An 18,343-nucleotide genomic window follows, 5' to 3' on the forward strand; every position below is an offset into this window, starting at 1 on the left:
ACTTCCTGTGTCGTCAAAACAAAAGACTGACGCAGCCAATCAGATGCGTTTCTGGACGCCAGTTTATGTAGCCTGCAGCGCTTTGTTTTTTGTTTTTTTTTAATCCTAGTGTCTTCTAACCCTCATCCCATCAACATGCCTTTTCAAATTCGCGAATTTAGAAGCAGCAGGACTTTTTTTTTTACTTCCTGGCTGTGATGGGATAAAGAAACCGTAACCAGACACCGAGTTTAAAACCAAAACTTCCTTCACTACATGTGGGTGACCGGAGGATGTGAAAGCATTGACCGTGGGGGGTGTCTGTAGGACGATACGAACACTTTCAGTCTTGTTTTGATATGTGAACCCCGGATCATTCCGCTTTTATAAGCCTCCCAGGAGAACCAATAGAAATACAGACTCTTGCTCCACCACGGCCTCGGTAAACAGTTTGTCTGCACATGTGCGAGTGGATGGACGACGACGACAATCCTGAGTGACATCACATCCAGAACTCTGACGAGGAAGAGGCGTATTACCGCATCGATTTGCACGAGTCGATAAGAATGAATAAATAATGTAGTTTTTAAACTATCGTGAAAATATTGAGGGAGCCGGTGTGAAAGCGGAGCAAAAAAATTTGTGTCATAATATTAGAGAACCATTGCACACACAAACACAGCTGTGGTGTGTGTGTGTGTGTGTGTGTGTGTGTGTGTGTGTGTGTGTTGGAGACAGATACCAGCAGAGACATGCTGTGCAGCCAATTATCAAATTAGCCCCTCAGCCATCACACGTCAGTACGTTCCGATACCCGAGCCGGTTTGCGTGTACCGGCCCTTTAACCAGCCTTCGCTTCTCCACGCCGGCCCCTCAGGTGACGGGGGGCCTTTCAGCCGTCCGTCTTCGCTCGTCCTTCCGCTTAATTTGATTTCGAACAACCGAGAACTGGATGTTTTTCTATATCGTGGTGCGAAAATGTTCTTTTTTTTTTTTTTTACTTTTTAACAATGCAAATGATTTAGGTTACATCATTGTTGGTTGTAAAGGTTAAACCTCGAATTTGAATTGTGTCACTCCAGCGTAAACGATGCATTTTTACCTGTAATGATGGATAAACAGGCTTTTTCTTTTTTGGCTCATTCTGAAATATTAACATTTTTCTTTATCAAATGCTTCAGAAGTACAAATCGATAAAGAACCTAAAAAATTGACGTCACATGTCTGTAGAGACTCATGATGTCATAAATCTAAACTTGTTAATCCCAAAAAGCAAACAAGCCGATTGGACCGTTTTGAAGGCTCGTCATTACTGCTTCATAGTTTAAAATAAGGGCGATGGCGGGACGGCCGGCTCCAGGCCGAGGGGGGAGTGTCGGGTTTTCTGTCACAGCGGAGGTGACGGAGGCCGAAAATACCCGTCTGCTGCTGCTGCTGCTGCTGCTGCTGCTGCTCACAGGAAGCAGCAACCAGCCGGCGATTCGGATCTTCTCGAACATTTAAAGTACCGAGTGGCCCTCCAGGTGCAATCACGTGTGGGATTCTGCCTGAAACGCCGCGTGACCACATCAGCCAAATATGTATTAATGAGTCTGGGTCGCAGCCAGACTCCTCTCAGCTCGGGCTCGGTTTTTTTTTTCTTCGTTTGTTGACACCAAACGCAAAAGGCAATGGGGGGGGGGGAGTCAAAGTCGTCCGATCTGATCTGTATGAAGGCGGGATAGGACTTTGAGGCCACGGGCGGCGTGTATATATATATATATATACACACACACATATATATATATATATATATATGTACATACATATATACATATACATACATATATATACATATATATATATATATATACATATATATATATATACATATATATATATACATATATATATATATATATATACATATACGCCGCCCGTGGCCTCAAAGTATATATATACATACATATATATATATATATACACATATACACACACACACACATATATATATATATATAGGAAAAACCTCAGGCGTGGCTCGAAAAGTTGTACATATGTCTGGCGTTGGGATATAACTGTCAACCATATTTAATTTATACAAAAATGTGTTAACTTTTATAATTTTGGAAAACTTGAACGACACTGATTTGACTTTTGCACTATGTAGACGTAAATATGACATATATATATATATATATACATATATACTACTGGCAGCCTGTAACACGTCTGTGACAAGGAAGGGGTTAAAAACGTTATGGTCGAAAAACAAAAGTCTGACAACAGTTGGGCCAAATGGACTGATTATATAGAATAGATTATATTATATTATAGATTAGATGTGACTTCATTTGACAGTACTTGTGTTTGAAGATCTGAGAAGGTGTCAGCCTTTTTTTTTGTCCTTTTATTTGTTTAAAAGTAGTTTAGTTAAGTTTTTTTTGCTTGTGTTAATAACTAACATACGTTGGATACATGAGGAAATGTATAACAGTGCCGAAATGTCGTCCCAATCTCCATTGGAGTTTCGATCAGGAGTGAGAAATGATGCTCATCTTCATGTCTTTCTCTGACACTAACTTCTCCTCCTCCTCCTCCTCCTCCTCCTCCTCCTCCTCACTCCCTCTCTCTGAGGAATTCCTGCCTCGGGTCGTTGGCAGCCTTTGACTGCAGTTACAGGCGACTGTAAAAGCACCATGTTTACCTCGGAAAAGAAGGGGTGAAATTCATTAAACATCTTTTGTTGACAGTAAAAAGGCACGGCTCCGCTTGAGGACAATCGCCAGGTTAGGGCATGGAGGAGCAGGCGTGTGTGTGTGTGTGTGTGTGGGTGTGTGTGTGTGTGTGTGTGTGTGTGTGTGTGTGTGTGTCTATGTGTGTGTGTGTGTGTGTGTTTGAAAAGCTAAGGAATGCAACCCGTGTGTTTGTAGTCTATAGGGCACATCAATCCATGACTTGTTCTGTAGTTGGAAATGACAGGCCGGGATGGATGGAGGGAGGAGGAAGTGAAAGCGGGGACGACGGGTGGGGACGGTGGGAGGGACGGACGAGATGCGAGGGACACCGGAGGGAGGAAACGGAGGAGACAAAAAATAAAAAAATGTTAGACGACATACCAAAGAGGGCGGGTGAAAAAAAAAACAAAAAAAAAAAAGGGGAGAAAGAAGACCTCGCTCTGTTTCTCCACCTGAACGCCCCTCATCACCTCGCAGGGCTTTCCCTCTTCTCCTTTTGTCCTCCTCACATTCCTCCCATCGCGGCCCGCCGCGGACGTCAATTTACGGCCGCGAGCGAGAGACGGGGGGGACGGAGACCCTCAATCCTCGCCGTCTCCCTCGGCGCCTCGCCGCCCTACACTACGTCGTCGGGGGGGGGGGGGGGGGGATAAAATAATACAGGATGGACAGATCGGGGGAGGGGGGGGGGGGGGGGGGGTAGAGACGGAGGGGCCCGGTGGAGACGGTTGCTGCAGAGGCAGATAGTCCACAATGTACAGGAAAAACATGATTACAAGTTCTATACCACTTTGCTTTTAATTCAACTGTTTGATAGAAAACTCGTCTTAAAAGCCATTTTTATTCTTTGGCTTTACCGCAGCGTGAGACTCTGCCTTCGTTTTTTTTAATTGTTTTAACTTTTTATGTTTTGTTTATTGTTTTACCATCTGATTGTTTTTATTGCTTTAATGTTTTTTTTTAAGTTGTTTTTATTGTTTTAATGTTTTTATTTTGCCTCTTGTATTTTTATTTCAATGTACAGCACTTTGTCTCCGCTACGGCTGCTTAAAGCGCTTTATAAATAAAGTTGAGTTGAGTTGAGAAAACACAATTTTTAGATCAGATTAGATTAGATTAGATTAGATTAGATTCAACTTTATTGTCATTACAAATGCAACGAAATGCAGTTCAGCATCGAACCAGAAGTGCAATATCGCAAGTATCAGACATTATATACACATACACACATATAGAAATAATAAATAAATAAATAAATAATGATAAAGGTACAGAAGCTTGAAAAGCAAAACTAAAGGACTGAAAAACTCTTTCTTCCCCGTTTCCATCAGACTTCTGAACAGCTTCTGACATGTTTACATTTTGCACATCTCACTTTCTCACTAATATTTTTGCACTGCTCTGTTATTTTATTTTGTTTTATTTTATTTTTACATTTTTATTCTTTTTTTGTGTATATACTTACTTATTTATGTATGTCGGCTTCAGGGTAGACGGCAAAATAAGACTTTCATTCACTGTGAAACCTGGCTTTAACTGGTGATATGACAATAAAAACACCTTGAACCTAAATAAATAGGGAACAGTGTGAAGTTGCTATTGCTAGAATTGACATTACTTGCATTATACTACATTAAATGGACTAAGTGCCATTAACGCGCTTTACCGGGGTGAGAGTTCAGTAGAGCGACTGCTCTGAGGAACAAACTGTTAGCGGCCTGCTGCTTCTGGCCAGATGTGTGATGTGATCGGTCCAACGTGTTCTAAAAAAACCCCAAAAGGCTCGATCAGAAATCTGAAGCTAACGAATCGTATCGCGGAGATTCGGAACGGCGCCGCAGAAACACCTCGGGCCTCCCGCCTGGCTCCGGGCCAACTCTTGTTTGTATACGTGTGTTTACCAAGACGTCCGTCACCGCGGGCTTAACGGCATTCCTCAGACGTACAGCTCCTCCACCTCAGGTAAACTTACAGTTGCATTCGTGTGATCGTTAACTCGTCCACCTGTGACGGTTTCCCAGAAGGTCGCCGTGGCGACGTGAAGCGAACGTGTCCACGGTGACGAGCGGGACCACCGGCACGAACCACTAACAGCCAGTCGGCCGGCGTAAACAACACATGTCTGTGTTTAGATGTTGGTCTTCCTGTACGTTTTGGGGTTTTTTGGGGGGGAACGAGTGTTCAAAAGGATCACGAGTTCTTTTAAGATTCACATCTCGTGGGTTTGTTCACATTTTACTCCCAAAACTAAAGTTAATGATTCTACTTTTCTTTAAAAAAAAAATAGAAAAGTAGATGATGAGGTTATTATTTTTGGCTTTTTTTTGATAAGGCTCATTTTTCCTCCCACAATTCTGAAATTTCACACGACTCATGACTCCTAAATATGGTGACCTGCCTTCAGATATACTGAACGGGTGATAAAAGACAGTCGGATGGATGGATGGATGGATGGATGGATGGATGGATGGATGGATGGATGGATGGATGGATGGATGGATGGATGGATGGATGGATGGATGGATGGAAAGGTTCAAAACAAACACTGCATCCGGCCAAGACCAATCTGAGAACAAGTCAGGATATGTTCCAGTTTTCCTCGTCGATGTTAGAGTCTGGAATCATGTACAACTATCTTAAAGACACAATTCGTCCGACATTTTGAAAGCAAAATAATCACAAAGTCATTAATAACGACCAAAATCGGCAGAAGATGAACAAAAACGGCTCAATGTACGCTTTAATGTTCACTACAAGTCACTTTTCTTTAACTACTTAAAGTCCATAAAAGTTCATTTGAATAACTTCATTCAACTATGTGCTTGTAGAAATGCACAAATGCCGTCGTGAGCGATTATAATTTCACTTATCGTTTGATAAAACATAGTCATCTGCAACTTCAACTGGATTCTAAACAATTAGAATCACATTAAATGTCCCCCTATTTGATCCAAGGTCATTGGAGCATCTGTTTCAGTCATCTGAACTTATTTCTGCAGCTTTCAGTGAAAGCAGGAAAAAAAAAAAAATTTAGCGGCGGGTGTTTGCTCGAATGGGTTCCTGGTCATTTTACCGTGTGACACACAGACGCACAGCGGCTGACCTATGTGCTGTGGAAGTTGGCCGCCGGGTGTGAAGGCCGGACATGAAAAGCCACAGCAATGTCGCGGCCGCCTGTCAAGGAAGAGGACAGGCGAGTGACAGAGGGAGGGAGAGAGAGAGAGAGAGAGACAGAGAGAGAGAGAGGGGACGCAGTGTATATATGTGTGTGTGTCGGGCAGCTGGTGGGAATCTCTCAAACGTCAGCCCCCCCCCTGCTTGTTCACCTTGTGATGAGTGGCGGTTGCCTAGCAACCACGTACACAGAGCGGAAGAGAAAAGGAGTTATGAGGAAAAAAAAAAAAAAGAGAGAGAGAAAGGGAAGCGTTACCCGGAGTCGTCACGGCGACTCGGCCGAGGAATCGGTAAAGTCAGGCTCACGGGGCGACGTCACCGCTTCCGCCCATCGTCCACCACAAACTCCAGTTTCACTGTTTTTATCCGACGCTCAATTTAGAGACTCCAGATCTCCAGACGGACAAGAACATGAATACAGAGGGAACATTCAAACAGATTCATTTCTAATGAATCACTTGATTTGTGTGTGTGTGTGTTTGAATCCGACTCGACTCTTCTTGGGTGTATAAACAAAGAAATCCTCTTGACACAAACGTCTAGAATTAAAAATAAACTTCACATTGGTGAAAGTCCTTGTGCTCGTCTACAGACGTCTAAAAACCCCACCTCGCTCCAAAAAAATCCTAATATTGCCGCGTAACAACACGACGACGGGTGATGCAACTCGTATAAGTTTTTAAAACGTATAGAAATATCAGTGTATCGACGTAACGCATCGTGATTAGAGTCACATCGCCGGTCATGTCAGTGCAGGACGGCAGATTTTCACCCTCATGATATCCAATTTGACAAACAAATTCCTTTTTGTTCAGACCTGCAGACAAACATGATACACTAAGCCCATGTTTAACTAGCACACACACACACACACACACACACACGCCAAGAAGCTATCAGGTAAATATGTGGAGCAGGCCTTATTCCAGGTATTAAACAGGAGAAGAAGGCAGACAGAGACTCAGACAGTCAGATAGATGATACACACACGACACACACACATAAATACACACATAAACACACACACACACACAGTGTCCTGTGCCCTGATCCATTTAATCCACACAGATATGTTGCGTTCATCCCAGAGCGTCAGACATAAATGATGTCGTGTGGCGATCGGGAAGCTCCGCTGTCGCTTCGGAAAACACTTTTATCTCCACGCGACAACATGAAGGAGATCAAAGTGACGTGAAACAACGGCAGGTTATCAGTCGTGGCGCTGGAGGCTTTAATGCAACTGCTAGAGAAAAGGACACATTTCAGTCGTAGGTGAGGTTTAGTCGTCACCGAAACTGAGACGAAGTTGAAAATTCAAATATCTTCAGTCAAATTCATTTCTCGCGTCAATATCAAAGCGGTAATTCTCGCCGCAAAGGATCGATATTCAGTTTAATGACATCATCATTATGACATCATTTTTCCCAAAGATGACGGTGAATTTGCAGTTGTTTTTCAATTTGTTGTTGTTTTTAATGATTTGTTGTTGTGTTTTTTCATTTGTGTTGTGTTTTTCAATTTGTTGTTGTGTTTTTTTATTTGTGTTGTGTTTTTCAATTTGTAGTTGTCTTTTTCAATTTATTGTTGTGTTTTTCAATTTGTTGTTGTGTTTTTCAATTTGTTGTTGTGTTTAGTGAGTTGTTGTCGTGGTTTGCACTTCAGGGCCACCGTAATAATGCGACACCTACAGGACGAACTTCAATGCGTTTTGCAGCAGAAGGTTTCATTAAAATTGACGTCATGTTGAGAATGTAGTCATTTCCGGTGAAAGTAATCAATATTTCCATCACGCATGCGGGGACGACCTCCCATTTCCCAGCACATGCAGGTTTGCACGTCGAGGGAACGAGTCCAAATACTTTTAATGTCGACATCAAAGTCATGCAGAGATGAAGAGGTGAAGCCATACATCACCGTCGCTGGCAACGAAAAAGATGATTGATCGCAGGCGAACAAGAGCAAGCTGTGGCAGCTCAAAAGCATATTTATCAGGCGATATGACAGCGGGTAAACAGAGCGGATATTAAAAAAAGCAGTTTGTACCTTTTAAAGCCAAAAAAACAAGGAAGATTTAAGCCTTTTGGATTGAATCTGTCTTCCGACGAGAAAAGCCAGTGGTCAAGGTCACACAGAGAGACTTTAATTACTTTAATTACTTACAAAGGAAGCGAGAAGCAGCTTTCAATGTCTCCAAATGGTCATTTCACTAGTTCTTCTAATTTCTTCAATGGTTAAAATAGTGGTGCTTAATATTTAAATCGATTTATCCTTTATTTTCCCATTTTTTTTAATACATTAGGTACACAAATATCCAACTTATGAAACTTTTTCAGGGTATAAATTGTGATTTCTGTGTGATTTTGTCCAATTTAGCACTTTCTAAAAGACTTTGTTGCTTTTAGTTAAATGGGACAAGTTAAATGGGACAAAAGTCTTAGAATGTTAATCGGCTGCAGGGTAGGTTCTAGTCAAATCGTCCAATACATAATGCAAAATAGTGGATGGCTCACGATCGTTTTCATGACGATTAAATACCACGTTTGTTAAAAAAAACGAAACAACTTTAAACTTATTCTATTCCATAAAGTTTACAGTTCAGGCTGACTTCAGGTCAGGCTGCACCATTTTCGGTGTGTGACCTCATCGCTATCGCTAAACTCAACATTCAACAGCGGCTTTGAGTGACGAGGGATGAGCGGCGCGCTCCAGGAACAAGTCAACACGGGTGGGGTTTTTTTTGTTGTTGTTTTTTTTTTAGGAACATTCTGGAGAAAGGAGCGCGACTGTAGCAGTGGAGACGAGCGGGATGATGGACGTCGTTTTCCTTTTGTGCGGCGAGACGCTTTCTGCAGCGACTTATCCCGGCTTTACACAGCTGGCAGGCGTCGCCGCTGCTCGCACGGCGGGGAGTCCTGCCCGAACAAGCCGCCCGCTGTTTCCCCCCCCCCTTTTTTTTTTCCCACCAGAGAAAACCAACCCCTCCGTTGGAGGAAAAAAAAAAACCAACAACAACAAAAAAAAAAGCCATTGACGGGGGCCATGTTGGATCAAAGCGTCACAGCGAGGTACAGAGGGAGGCGAGACGCATCGCTTGAACAACGCGCAAACGCTAGGATAATATTGTCGGAAGCTGCAGCGACGGCGCAGATCAAATCGGTGACCAGCAGGGGGTGGTGGTGGGTTCAGGGTTCAGCTGCACCAGAATAACAATGGAGGGGAAAAAAAACAAAAAAAAACAGGAAAGGTCCACGGTGGACGTAAAGAGCCAGACGCTCGTCTGCTTTACTTTATTTTAAATCCAGAATCAAGAGCGGCAGAGACGTTACGACCGAAAAGATGCTCAGACGCATTTTATATAAAAAATAAAAAAAATCGATGTGCTCATTCGAGGCTAGTTTGGTGTGACGATAACAAAATTCGACTCCAAAGCGAAGGAACGAACTGTGTGACAGGAAGTGCTTTATGGAACGTACTGCTTAAAGAAGTAAAAGAGTCATAAAATAAAACAACATAAAAGCTATACTGTTAAAAAAAATGTATATATATATATGAAAATTTGATTTGGACATAGATGATATGAGATATTTGATTTGAAACATGAAAAGGAGGGTTTTGTATTTATACATTGTAAATACTGTACATAAAATGCACAAAAATATCCGCAAACGATGAGAAAGTTGGACATTAACCAAATAACAGACGGATGTAAAGTGTAACAGGCAGATATCATAAGACTGATCTTCTCTTCTGCTCCTTTTCATTCAGATCGCGGCAAATCGGGAGTTTTGACGGAAATAAATACATTTAAAAAAAAGTCGTATGTGAAAGTAGTGGGGGGAATCTTTAATCCAGTATCAAGCTACCGTCTAAAATCCTGCAATTGGGGATGACAGGCGACTCAAAAATACACAGGTTGTGTAAATATGAGTGTATTTTTCTTTGTATTCCTAAAAAAAACTACCATAATCAGTTGTGATTGGGTAAAGTGCTATATGATATATATATATATATATATATATATATATATATATATATATATATATATATATATATATATATGTGTGTACGATACCACAGTTTTAAGGGTAAAAAAATGCCGAAGACCCACTGAATACTTGGGCCACAATGTGGGTGAACGGTCAAATCAAACACCATCAAGGGTGGAACGTCCCTCTTCCTCCTCCTCCTCCTCCTCGTCCTCTTCCTCCTCCTCATATCTCCACGCAGGAAACACAACATCATAATGTCACGGTCACACAACAGCAAGCGAGAAGCGGCGGTCAGGGTTCATGTTTATGTTTTGTCCACGGTCAGACTGGCCTTATCTCCAAGGCCCTACAGATGTGGCAGATCTGCTGCGAACAAGGAATGTGGCGAAAAGGACTTTCAGTTCTTAGACTCCAGCCCCAAGGTCTCGAGGGGCAGGAGACGAATTGTGACGCCATGTGTACAAACGGACACGATCGACTTCTCTGGGAATCCGGACCGTGAGCCACACCACCACCACCACCTGTCTTGGTTGATTACCCATGAAGCATTGCGTGCGACCGTACCCTCATGCGATGCCTCCTTCACTCAGGAGAATGACCAGCGTCCCTCGAAGGGGGAGAACAACACAAAAAAACCCACGCGAGCAAACGGCGGAACCTGCGAAGTGACACAACGCCGGGGGATGATAAAGGAAACTCCCCGACCCCACCCCTCCCGCTTGACCCTCGACCTCGTCTGTGTGTCGAGATCGGTGGAAGGCAAAGGAATGCTCAGTGGCCAATCGACGGCGGGTCACCGCGACAAGAAAAGCGCCCGGGGCGAGTAAATGTACAACTTGGAGCCGCTGCACATTAACCTGCGTCATTAAAAGGGACAAATCCTGCGGTGGTCAGCCGTAGAGGATCCGTGGAGGACGTGGGACACAAACAGAAAAGTGCTGAAATCTGAATCCTGCTTCGTCCGTTTCAGATTCCAGGTTCAATTAAAACGTCAATTTAAGATATCGAACTGAACCAGAGCCGAGTCACGAAATCCATTGAGAAATGTTTATGCTGTTTAATATGAGCTTTTGTTAAAACACAGTCTTAACATACACTCTCTTAATGTGCTTCGTTATGTAATAAAGAGGGAATGGGAACAGCCAATTTGAGTATTTTTGTAAGAAAACTATTTCCTGCAAATGATCAATAAAGTTCTTTTTGTTTAGAGTTAAATCATCAGCTTCTCTCTACATCTCTTTATAGTATTATATACAAAATTTTTATTATGCGATTTCTTCGAAAGCCATGAAACAGACTTCGGTCTGCAGAAGAAAGAAGTCCTTTAAATTCAGAATCAACTCTCTTGGAAATTCTTCACAAAGTAATGATTACATGGTTTGGAATGACGGAACTCCTTCACTGTTCATTAACTCCCCCACTACATCTCCTCTCACTCAAAGAAACGGCGTGAATCTTTATGTAACAAACGTTTTTGAACAGAAGCGAAGAGGCTAAAAATGATGGTTTTTAAAGAAAGAAAAAAATGAAGGCCAAATGATTTACAGCAAAAACAGGAAGCCGGCCATCTTCAACACTTGTGGTGAGCATTGAGGCGTAAACAATGAGTCCATGGTGTGGAAAAGTCTCATGGGAAAGTCTGTTAAGGAGGCAGAAGACAGAGCTTCGCTTTAATTTGGTCGTAAACATTGACTGAGTTATGGTGAAGAGGCCCGGGGCCCTGTTTTTGCTTTCTTTTTGTGTTCTTGCAAAAGTTATAGTCTTGAAAGAATGAGGGGGGGGGCTGAAACACCAACCAGGGTACGTCTTCTTCTTCTTCTTCTTCTTTTTTTGCACCGTTACTGCAATATTGTGCAATTCCCGTTTTAACCTGGATGCTGTTTTGGCGTCTGGCAAAGCTCACGCAACTTTTTTTTTTTTTTAAGAGACCGTTGACCTGATGAACCCGAGATGGACGGACGCTAAAATGACCTGTGTGAGTTTCCCTGGCGGCGGCGGCGTCGTAAAAGCTCGCCTCGCATTGGCCGGCGTCTTGTAATTAGCAGGTACTCTGGCTGAAGTTCAATATGAAGAACGTGACACAAAGCCGGCGATGCAAAATAGCTCTTTGATCTTTAAAAAAAAAAAAGTAATTCCCGTCTCTGGACCCTCAGGGACCAAACAGATCTAGGAGTTGGACTAAAAGGTCCTCGTCTTGGCCTCACTTTTACCTCGGGGTCGTCCGTCGTCAGCGAAGCCGTCATTAGGCCGCGTTAAAGCTTTTTTTTTTTTTTACGTCTCCTTCTGCTTTGATGTTTCTGAGGTGGAGTCAAAAAATCACCACGTTCAAGCAAATGATGGCGAAAAACCTGGCGATTCTCGCCGCTTGTTCACGTGAGCTGCCGACAAACTCACTTTTTTAGGTTTTTAGAAACACCCCCCTCCCCCACCCTCCTCCACAAGTTGCCACCGAGAGATTTACTGCCACCATTATCCGTCTGGTCGACAGGTTAATCCGCGGCCACTTCCTTTCTGCTCGACAGGACGCCAGCACCTGCGCGTCCATCCGTCATCCCTCCTCTTATCAAGGAAAACACACACTCCCAAGTCAATAAACACACGGAGGTCGGCGAAGGTCGGCGAAGGAGGCCGTTTGCCTCCGTGACGCGCCGCGTGTTGACGATCCTCGGCCAGAATCCGCGCGGGAAAAATACAAAGAAAATGCCGGAGCAAGTCTCAGTTGTTGATGTACAACACGCCGTCGATGCTTTTCTAATGAAATTCAATACGACACTCAGTATTTATATTTTGCAAAAGATTTGTTGATGTTTGTTGGTAAGATCCTGTTTGTGCACTCGATCTCACGTCGCACAAAAAATACAATTAACATGTTAACATTAGCATCTTTTGATATCCCAGAATCCATCACAACGTACAAATTCTTTTTTTTTTTTGTTAATATATCTACTTTTGAGTGATCGTTTTACGAAACTGCAGCTTGGAAACTAGTGGTAAGGGTCTCGTTTTCCTGTATTAGTTTATTCTCTGCGCAGAAGTGATGCAAAGATTTATTTTTTCTTGTAGAAAAACTTTAACATCACATAAAATAACTTTAAACCTGCAACTCTGGGTCTGTGACTCCACTGGCATCAGGGATTTCACCGAAGATGAACAAGAGAAAACAACACTCGTCTATAGGAGGAGGTTTTGTTTACAACGTGTGACTGAAGCCTCAGATGTGATTCTGACTCACGTTCAGATTCACAAATGTTTCATTTCAGTCAAGGAGACTAAACATCTCCGAGTCTAAACACAAGAAAAATGACCTTCAACTTACAAACAGTCAGCTGGAGCGCAAGAATCCACACTTATGGACACATCCGAACATTATTTTACATTTAATCAACAGAAACAATTACATTTGTCATAGGATTCTTAACATGTGAATTATAGTGTTTTTATTTATTTTTAATTTGTTTGCAATTTCCCTTCATACAAAGACTAAATCCAAATGAGAGAAACTCATGAAGCTTTTTTCATCCATAACTTCTAGTCACATGAACTTGTGACATGTCAAATTAAATGTTTTGTTAATGTTTGTCATTTAAGAAGATCGTGTCCAATGTCAAATTGTCGATTCTTAAATTGTGTTGTTGAGTTCGGCTTTTAATCTGAAAAATCTAATTATAAAAAAAAAAAAGTGAGTAAAGAATGAACACGACACATAAAATAGCAAAAATATGGACTAAAGAATGAATACGACACAAAGTAGCAAAAATATGGACTAAAGAATGAATACGACACAAAGTAGCAAAAATATGGACTAAAGAATGAATACGACACATAAAGTAGCAAAAATATGGACTAAAGAATGAATACGACACATAAAGTAGCAAAAATATGGACTAAAGAATGAATACGACACATAAAGTAGCAAAAATATGGACTAAAGAATGGATACGACACATATAAAATATGGACTTTGCTTAATCTGTGAGAAATTGTAATTTAATGTTTCACAATACTTAAAAAAAACCTACATATTTGACAATATAAGTTTTAGTAGCTCCTCGACAATACTATATAAGTAATTCAAAGAGCTCGTACAAGTTAGCAGATGAGGGACTTAACAAAATAAAGCTCATTAAACCTCCTATAAGAATATCAGGCCGTTTATACTACAACGTTTTCAAGTGCGATGCACCGCGGATGCAGGTATGCGCAGCGCCGAGGCACAAGTACCAGCATGTTTACATAAGCCTGCATGTACAAGCTTAATATAAAAGGTCTATTGTGTGTGGGGAGTTTGTACAGTGAAATAGTCGGGAGGGGGTCAACGCCGGTCGTCGCAGATCGTCTCTGCTCCTCAGACGGAGGTGAGGAGCAGAGAGGAGGCGCAGACAGGTGTGTGACCTCTTCAAGGAGCTGTAGGGCAGCGGGGGGGGGCGGTCGAAGGAGGGAGGAGGGAGGAGGGAGGAGGTAGCTATGGCGATGACAAGGAATGCACATGTCGCCCCTGGCATCGGTTCATTAGCTCCTCGCCCCCACAGGCTGATGGGTCCTAAGCCCAGGCCTGTCACAGATTCCTACACCCCAAATGTCATGTGGTGGTATCAGGGGGGGGGGGGGGGATTCATAAACATTCCTCACAGGAAAAAAAAAAAAGAAAAAAGAGGTGTGACACCCGCCCGCAGGTGGCACTGAGCGCACCGCGACTGAATGTGGCGCTGCGGGGAAGGAACTCCAGGGTGGGTGGTGGGGGGGGGGGGGGGGGGGGGGGGGGGGGGGGGGGGGGGGGGGGGGGCGAAATGTCAAGCACGGTGTTAACAGCTTCTCAGTTACGCCTTGTCTTCATTGTAAATTAACCCGACGATCTTCCGCGTTATTAAAACGGCTGTTCGGTCCGGAAAAAAAACACGAGAACGACCGTTAAAAATGTCTGTAACTGTCAGCGAGCGACGCTTTTAAAAACGCTGCGCAGCTTCCATGTTTTATTGCCGCGGTGCACTTTTCTCTTATGTCGTCTCAGCCGGTTGGTCTACTGATGGTTTATGTTGGTCTATTGCTGGTTTATACTGGTCTACTGCTGGTTTATACTGGTCTATTGCTGGTTTATACTGGTCTACTGCTGGTTTATATTGGTCTATTGCTGGTTTATACTGGTCTACTGCTGGTTTATATTGGTCTATTGCTGGTTTATACTGGTCTATTGCTGGTTTATGTTGGACTATTGCTGGTTTATGTTGGTCTATTGCTGGTTTATGTTGGTCTATTGCTGGTTTATGTTGGTCTACTGCTGGTTTATGTTGGTCTACTGCTGGTTTACGTTCTAAACGACGGTCTAAAACAGGAATATACTTGTACTCGATGGTTTTATGCTGCTCTAAACTGGTCTATGTAGGTCTTTTACTGGTCTCATACTGGTCTTTGCTTGTTTAATGCTGATCTGATGCTCATCTATGCTGGTTTATATTAGTATAAGATGGTCTATTCTGCTCGTCTAACGTTACTTTCATTCTCAGCTATTGATCTACTGGTGCTTAGAAAAAATCCTTCTAGAAAGTGTTCTACACTGATTTATTCTCAGTCTTTGCTGGTCTTTTACTCCACTATGTCATTGTATTACTGGTACATTGCTGGTAGAAGCCGGTCTGAAACACTTTGTTGCTTTTCTAAGATGATTGTTTGAAGGTTGCATGATCTTATGATGCGGCGCTGGTTTGAACTGGATGTCAGCGAACACATCACAGCAAAGGAAAGAAAGAGAAGTTCCTTCCTCTCAACCACAGAGTGAAGCTTGGAGACAGCACGGTCAGGTCAACGTGGTCATTACAAAGATTTTCTTTACAACAACGAGTCAGACGCTGTTTTGAGATCCTCCGTTAATAGGCTTATGCTGTGTACACAATATTAAACGCGCCTGCTCATTCCAGCGCGCAGGCTAAACAGGGGAAAATGTGCAGTACGGAAACATCCCCTTCTGTTCCCAACGTCACAGCTTTGTGGAGTTTCTGTCGTGACAAAAGACGAATAACCAAAAGAAACGAACACTTCATATGGAAATTCACAGCCTCTCAGCCCCGGCTGGTAAAATTGTTTTTTGCATTTTTCACGGCTTGTTTGCGTAAAAAAAGTTCTGGTGGGGATCGTGCTCCTGCAGGCCCTTCATTTGCGAAAACACTTCTGCCACTTAAACTCTGTATCAGTTCATCTCCTGCCCTGCAGAAACAACAAAAAGCCTCTCCTTTCCTTACGTTCTACGCCTGCAGGTTGCAATCCTGGCTTGTGAAGTGTGTGTGCGTGCCGAGTCGTCGTCCCCCCCCCCCCTCCTTCCACGAACCTTTAGACGGCGTCAAGCAGCTAATGAGGGCGGGGAGATCTACGGCCAGCTCGGGTCAGAGCGGGCTCTTCATCATGTCAGATCGTGGAGGTCCTGCAGAAGTTGCGCAGCCTTCTAAAACGGAATAATTCAACTGGACTCCGCGAACTGTCGGTCGAATCAAACGGCCGTCGATGGCGTTACGTCACGCGGCGTGAAGGGCTAGCGCCAAGGAATCAGACAAGGCATGAGAATGAGAATATCGATCAATCTGACATCTCATGCGAGATTTTTTTTTTTAGATAATCCAAATGGCATGCGAGTGCACAGAAGTCCACGGTCAATACTCAAGGAGTGTCAATCAAGCGTCAATGGCAGAACGCAAAGCGTTACATCATGTCCCTGCTTGAAGTCCACATACCAGCGAGGTGATGTAACGGCTCACCCAGTGCAACAAGCCAGCAGGATATATAGATTTGGACAATGGAGGCCTTTTCTGTTATTTCATCACCACTACGGCTTTTATACTTCTTCGATCAAGTGTGTTTTTTGTGAGTCGCTTCCAATGTCAATTTTCAATCTCACTCGTGGTCACGGGCGCGTTTGCACTTGAAACGTCGAGCGAAAATAAAATCCTGTTCCAAATCAACAGTAGACATGCTCCTCGTTGCCTTTTCTTGAAAAATACAGGCTGTGAATAAAAAAAGTGTCTCTGGAGAGACGACGCTATATCTGGAATGATGCCGCGATGTTTCTGCTGAAATCTGTCCGAATCTGTATGAATTTCAATATATATATAAAAAAAAAAAAAAAGCACTTTAAACCACCACACCTTTAAACTTAACTATAACTTTAATAACTGCGTTGAAGCAGTTTGGGGAATATTTTATGACAAAATAACTTTACTCGACTTTTTATGGCAAAAAAAAAATCTGAATTTCGGTGTTTTGATTTAGATTTTTAGTCTCTCTGTCAGACACGTTCATGTCCTCGCTGACCATTCGCTGCTTTAATGAAACCACTTGGCACGCACACACACACACGCGCGCACACACACACACACACCACACACGCACACACACACACACACACACGCACACACACACACACACACACACACGCGCACACACGCACACACACACACACACGGAGCTGCTCTGTGGCCAGCTCGCTGCGCTATTTCAGGAACAGGAGCAGCCAGGCTAAATAAATAAAAGTGGGACAACTGCACTCTGTTGACAAACAAAGTGCACCCCCCCCACCCCCCACCCCCATCCCCCCCGGGGGTTACAGGACACTTAAGACCGTCGTGCGAACGACGAGGCGTCCCGCTCATATGACGGTGGGGAACAATATTGTTAGAAACAGTCCCGGTGATGATAAACGTGGAGGTGAAGCGTGACGGCAGAGCTTCCATGTTTTGCACAATGACGATCTGTCCCCCCCCACCTCCCACCCCCCCTCATTAGTGGCTGTTTGGGGCCACGATGGGCGGCAGGGAATGGAGCCAGAGGACCGGCTGAGGCCCTTCGCTCCACAATGAATGGGGAGTTAAAGCTAAGAGCACGAGGCTCAGGGTGAAGTTGAAGGGAACGGTGCCAGGTAGCGCTAAGCTGCGAGGCACTTCAGTCGGTGGGGTGGGTGGGGGGGACGACGGGGTGGGGGCGTTGTGATAAACACCACGGCGCTGAATGAACGCTGCTGAAGACACGCTGTGGGGACTGAACGACTGTGAAGTGTGCAACTCTGGAACTGTGAGGGGAAGTTAAAGCTTGATGCACAGGAGCCAATTATCACTGCCTTAACCCCCCCCCCCCCAAAAAAAAAACCACATCTACATGTCCTACCCAGAAAACAACTCACGCAAACCACTTTGTTTTTTAACTTAGAACGTCTTCATATTAACTTTAAGAAAGGAAGCAGATCCACTTTCACGTTTCTGCTTTTGCAAAAGACACTCCAGCGTACGAAAGCAGGAGTCTGTGAATTAAAAGCAATGGGCAGTTTAATTTTGATGCCTTCCGGCATATCCAAAGTGGATCCCGGTGGACGCGAGATAACTGCATTAATGTGGGGTCGTACTTCATTGTGACTCACTGCGCAGAACATTTCATCGCTGGGATGCATTTTTTGCATCTTCCAGCTCTTTTAGCTGAATAAAAACACACATTTGACGCATTGTAACC

At 43.4% G+C, this 18,343-nt stretch overlaps 1 protein-coding gene across 1 annotated transcript in view; it reads right to left on the reverse strand.

The window, feature by feature from the left end:
- The window catches only part of col4a6 (collagen, type IV, alpha 6), a 108,593-nt gene that overhangs the window by 78,820 nt on the left and 11,430 nt on the right, over positions 1 to 18,343 (reverse strand). The gene's annotated exons all lie outside the window — the stretch shown is intronic.

The sequence above is a fragment of the Blennius ocellaris genome, assembly GCF_963422515.1.
Source record: "Blennius ocellaris genome assembly, chromosome: 23".
Lineage (NCBI taxonomy): Eukaryota > Metazoa > Chordata > Actinopteri > Blenniiformes > Blenniidae > Blennius > Blennius ocellaris.